At 32.1% G+C, this 6267-nt stretch overlaps 1 long non-coding RNA gene across 1 annotated transcript; it reads right to left on the reverse strand.

The window, feature by feature from the left end:
- Nucleotides 1–41: 41 nt before the first annotated feature.
- LOC108684936 lies at nucleotides 42–1802 on the reverse strand. The gene is made up of 3 exons (XR_001931655.1): nucleotides 1672–1802; nucleotides 1011–1127; nucleotides 42–659 (listed from the first exon to the last, which is right to left on the reverse strand). It is a non-coding gene; the product is annotated as an uncharacterized LOC108684936 (long non-coding RNA).
- Nucleotides 1803–6267: the final 4465 nt, after the last annotated feature.

The raw sequence follows: 6267 nt of genomic DNA on the forward strand, positions 1-6267 counted from the left end.
TAATTTTTATATTCATTATATTAGATAGAAAATTTGGTATTTTCTCAGAATTCTTCAAGTTTTACATCAGACATTAGTAATAAGACTGTGTAAAAATTACAATTAGTCTTTCACAACGACAAAGTCATTACAACGTTCATGTTTACTGTTATTTTTACTGTAATCTATTCCTCCTTCTTGATTAGAATCAGATCGATATCAAGACGCGAAATCAGTGGAATAATACTAACAACGTACATACACGCGCGAATATTACAAAAATCAAGCAGGCAAGCGTATTGCAGAATACGAACGTCATTGGTTGCTCGCTCAAGCCTCAAGAAGAATTTGCCTTAGCGATAATTATGAGTCACACGCGAGAGACCCACGGCACTCGCGGGAGATTTTTTAATGAGAGACATGTCACTGTTAATAGCCCCTTCTCAGTGCCTGGTTACACCGGCGACAATAGTTGTTGCTCACTGCAGTCAATCGCACTTCACATTCCCGCTGTAGAAGGTCCAGCAGGAACGAGGATTTTTCTGCAGTTTCCCGGAAGTCTCAGGATACGCGGAAGCATGGTGTTCGCGTGACAATCTTGTTGGAACCGGAGAAAGGTCGAATTCCTTGCGGTTTGCCTTGGCAGATTAATTGGGCAGATAATCTTCGAAAGTATCTAACTAATTTAACATTACAAAATAATATAAATTTAATAAAAGTAAATATGAATTTAAATATTATCTTATGTCAATTGTAAATTTTAATTATATTTTCTTATCTATATAATTTATGTATGAATGTATATATACAAATTAATAAAACCGAAAGTAAATAATGTTAGTGGATAAATGAATCAAGTTTATTATTCAGATTATTTATTCAGATCGGTCAGGAGTTTTTTTTTTACAAGATTTTGCCTTTTGCCTTCGTAATTTATTCGGTAAGAGCGACTTTTGGTATTGCGGATAAAAAAGGCGCATTACTTTCGGCGATCGACGTGTATGCACAAGGTAACGTAACAAACGACGGACCTGATCCTGTGTCGCGCTTACGTAAGATGCAGATCTTGATATAAGTGCGGTACGGTTGCAGTTTTCACCGGTCGAGTCGCCAGAAAGTGAGAGTCACAATAATGGGATTTGTAAAACCTTGTAATTTTTATAATCATATTAAAAAATTGATTATAGAGAAGAAGAGAAACGAGAGGGAATGAGAGAGAGAGAGAGAGAGAGAGAGAGAGAGAGAGAGAGAGAGAGAGAGGGAGGGGGGGAGAGAGAGAAGCCAAAAATTCTAAGAAACTTATAACAATCTTCATAAAATTGAAAAATGTATATAAAAATTTACGCAAAAATGGCAGTTAAAATTCGTTTTGAATAAGATTTTTCTTCGCTTATTTATATCATATTAATCATACATTAATTAATTTTAATTTGTTACAATTTATAAAGTTGATAAAAAAAAATCAGAGATGTTGATAAACAAAAGCTCGCTACAATCAGCCAAATCAAGAATTGAAATGATAAAGAAATTCATAGATGCACTATTCTCTGTCGTAGATTTGTGAAAATTCATAATTTTTTTATTTGTTTTACAATTAGAAAAATGTATATGTATATGTATGAATAAAATATATGGAAGCGTGGATTGATACCATATTATATTATGTGTAAGCGTGATTAATAAAATACTTACATAATATACAAAAATCTCTCGAGGAAAATTTTATAATAGTCTTTTCTTTTACTTCCTTTTTAGAAACTATTACTGTTCTTTTTTTACTCCGTTTTTCTTCTTTTAACGGTCTTTCTCCGCTCGAGCAATGTTCCTTTGTTTTTTGATGTGACGTGTAATGTCGGATACGCCATTATATATATTCTGTTGCAATGATGCAACTGCAACGACTTCACGCATTCTTCGCAAGGACTCCGAGAGCGGGGCGTGGCTGCGATCGACCAACCGATCGGCTTATCTCTCACGAGGAATCGCACGTACGCACGTGTACGCATGCTTATTTTCGGCGTGATCTGTTTTTAGCCAAGAGAAAAATAATGTTACACACACTCGGCGAAATTGTGTCGCGTAACGAGGCACTTTAAAGTCATAACCGAGAAGAGTGCATTTCGAAAAACAAGAAATGTTGTCGTTTTATATAATATTTGGATGAGTTACATTACATTTCTCCATGTAATAAAGGAACATGTGAAATCATAGAATATATCTTTTTGAATTTTTTTCAGTTCAATAAAGAATGGCGTAAAATGTAATTAAAATTTTTAATAATAATAATTATATGAGAGAAGTTGTTAATATTAAAAAATTAAATATATGCTTATATTTGATATTAGATCACAATTTTTCCTAATATTAATATTTTTGGTTACGTAAATGGCGTTCAACATAAGTGACATTCAAACGAGAATATATTTAATTTTCAGAGGAACGAAAAGCAAAGAAAATAATCGCAAGCAATTCTGAAAAAAGAACAAGTCTATAGAATTATATAATTATCGATAAATCGGTATATATAAGCATATAAATGTGCAACAAGCAAGTTATACGAGTTACGGACGATGTTTTCAACCCCAGAACGAATCAAAACGAATCATATAAAATATTGCTCGCAGCTTGCTAAGGTTTTTCTATAAAAAGAGATGACGCGATGTGGCATCACCGTTCTAAAATTTATAATCGCCTGCCAGTTCGCACGGTGTTTCCCGAGAGCTTAGACGTAAAATATAAAACGTTATGCGTTTGCGCGCGTATTTTTCTGATAGATATTTTTCTGCACAAACACCTGAGTACTAAATTTGCAATTTTGTATCCACTTAATCTACTTAATATATAAACAATTAATATTTCTATTTCAATCAGTTGATATAGTACAAATAAATCGTATTGGTGACGATGGTGGGAAGTTCTATGAAGTTAGCAGCAATCTCACGATTCAATTGATTTCAATATTGAGATTCAAAATTATATATATTCGAACATGCTGATTAATATTTGATATTGAGTATTGATATAATATTAACATCAATATTAATGTTAGTAATAAATGTTTCAACGTATCTTTTAATCACAGTTTATATTATTCCAATTAATATCACGCGCCAGCGACGTGACGCGCGAAACGATCACGTGATTGACGATGACAAAATTTTCTACGTCGCCGATTAGTTCGCGTCCTTGGTGATTAGGTGAGTTGTGCGGTCACTAGTGTTTGTCTCTCGCATTTATTTGTAATTCCGGGAATACCGAATCTTTGTCTGGCGGAGACGGATAATTATTTCAACGTGAGCCGGTTCACGATCGTCGCGATCGTTTAATAATCTTTGCTTCGTGTTGCTATATCTACATATTTTCCATGTTCTTCCGTATGCTTCATCGTCTTGGATCTTGTTTCCGCAATCGCGCCTGTCTCGTTTATCACATGTATTGTCCAGTACTGAAAGCAGCGTCGAGGAGCATTGTAAAGTATCGTGTGGATGAGAGATGTATGTACAAAAAGGGATCGTTTATTTAGATTTTGTGTTATCTCCCTTGTTCACCATAATCACACTAGAGGTCTAGTTCTCACTTAAACCCTCAATATTCGGTTTCACTTGAGTGGAGATCAAATTTAAGAGTTTTTCATTATCTGGTTAACTTGTGATTTATTTAGTTATACTTGATGATAATGTAAATATTATGTTTTTCTAGCTATGATTAATTACTGAAGGTTTTGTAATGATAACTTAAGTTATTTCATTATGAAACTATCAGTAATTAATCATATCTTATTAATCAGATAGAAAAGCAATTTTGTATATTCATCAGGTTATATTCAGCCTTTATATACTCGTACATAAAGACCGAAGCATAGATTTATTTGTATAACGCATAATATATAAAACATAAGAAAATTAATTAATTAAAGTTCTTTAAGTTTATGAACGGAGAGACTTTAATTGGTTGATTCTTTTGTATTGTATGCGTTATGCAAAGGTATTTGTATTTTTTGTTCTAAATCTAACCAAGTTAGATCAAATCAGCAAATGAAAAAAAATCGGTTAATTAAATGTGTTAGTTATTTCTATTAGAAAGTAGAGACTTTGTGAATTGTGAAATAAGAATGATACAATGAAATCAGTGAAATAAATAAATCAAACGCATTGCTATCGATTTAAATTTGGTTCTATGCTGCATTCGGTGAAAACTAGAGTATTATAATTATAATTAGTAGTATTTGAGCTGTTTCAAAATTTACTGTCAGTGCTAAAATCTATAATGTAAACTTAGCTTTTCATTACTAGCAGTCAATTTTGAAATACAGTTATAATCGTTTCTTAAAATTTTGCAAAACCGATCAAGGACGCGAAGTCGGCGAAATGTTGTGGAAATCGATCCACGGCCGACAAGTTGCGTCAGTAGAGAAATCAGCTTTGCAACTCTTATAAAATTCTTTATGATTGGTTTTGCCTTTAGTTCCTCAGATCTAAATGTATAAATCAATCATATTGAAAAATTTTACAGTTACAGAGTTACTTTTTCTACTGAACGCAGCAAATGCAATTCAGTGCCAGATATCGATTCTTTTAATCATGTCATTTTTTTGGATGCGTTCCAAAACTGTCAACTCCGATCTTCTATCCTTGTTCAACATTCGGTGAACAACAAAGATAAAATGATACTCGGATTGACAGAGTCGAGTTTTGGGACTCAACCTTGAGAACCTACTTTGTCAGAAAAATTTGTTCGCATTCAGGAATGCCGGAATACATAAGGTAGTCTTTTTAATGTTGATTCATGAGTTGACACATGTTATCGCGATTACGCGTGTTCTCTCGGAATTGATATCAATCGAACGATATTATATCTTTATGTGTATTGTGTTCTGTATTAATTTGCGTACGATTATATTTTGCAAGTGCATCGGTAAAGAAGGTATATCAAGGATTATCGAAGGATCAGAATCAGTAGTTCCTGTTCATTTGCATCAGTTTCAGCAATCGATGAATGGTCAATTTTTTTGTACTCTAACTCGAAACCTTTCTGGAATGCCAGAAAATAAATATTTGCAAAACATCGATTGTCGTTCGATTGTTGTATTTAAAGATTACAAATTTTCGTAATAAATATAGGTATTCATTTTTTGAAAGAATTATAAATTAACTAATAAAATTATTCATGTACTATTTATTTTAATTATTATTATAAATTCCAAATTTATATTTTTCTTGAATTTTTTAAAAATAAGAAACAGTTACTGTTTAATTTTTATTAATTTTTATTATTATTATGTGCATGTAACTATAATACAAAAATAGATATATCGCGAAAATTACTTCTTGTCTTCTTTAGTCGAGTACTTTTTAGAGATTTAAGGATTAATTGTTTCGTAAATATTTCTAATGATGAAGAAACGGAAATATATAAGATAAGTAAAAAATGAGGAAGATGAGAGAGAGAGAGAGAAAAAGAATGCGAAATATCTGTGCAATAAACCTTATTAAAAAAAATAATAGTATAATAAAAAAATTAAATCTTCAAAAATCAAAAGTTATTATTCTGAAAAGAAAGAATTAAGAATTTTATCAAAAATTGAGACATTTATTTGCTAAATAAATGGATTAAATGGATTAAATAAATGGATTATTCTCGCGACAGTGCTAACAAACGCGTCAATATATTCACGCAATAAAAATATATTCACACAAATTAAGCTTACGAAAGAATGAATTACCGTCAACGGTTAAACATGACAACAAGCGTTAAATATGCTCGATCAGCGTGGAAATATATGTTAGGCTTTAACATGGATCGCGTTGTCGGCGCTCGATTGAAAGTTACTGTTGCATAATGTTGGGAAAATTCAATTGAACGTCTCGCAAATGTGGCATTGCGTGCCTTAAGTATCGCCTATCTTGCGACAAGTATTATACGCGTCGTTCATTACGTTATACGGTAACGGGAAAATTATTACGGTGAATTATTGCGAATCGGTATTGCTCTCGAATTCCTCTCTACTATGTAGCAATAATCTACACTCGCGCGTTTTCGGAAATGAGACTGGTAATTATTCATAAAAGGCATTTCGTAATCATTCGTAATTATTCATAAAAATTGAGAGGCTGTGTTTGCGAACGAAATACACCCCGGATAATTGGTTGTACAGTTTGAAAAATATTATCGTAAAGCGCGCATACTAGGTATAACCGTATTTTATCGTTTAGAATGCAATAGATTTATTAAAATTAAATTGTTATATATTATTTAATAAGTAATATATATTACGTATAGAGAGAACGA

The sequence above is a fragment of the Atta colombica genome, unplaced genomic scaffold (genome assembly GCF_001594045.1).
Source record: "Atta colombica isolate Treedump-2 unplaced genomic scaffold, Acol1.0 scaffold141, whole genome shotgun sequence".
Lineage (NCBI taxonomy): Eukaryota > Metazoa > Arthropoda > Insecta > Hymenoptera > Formicidae > Atta > Atta colombica.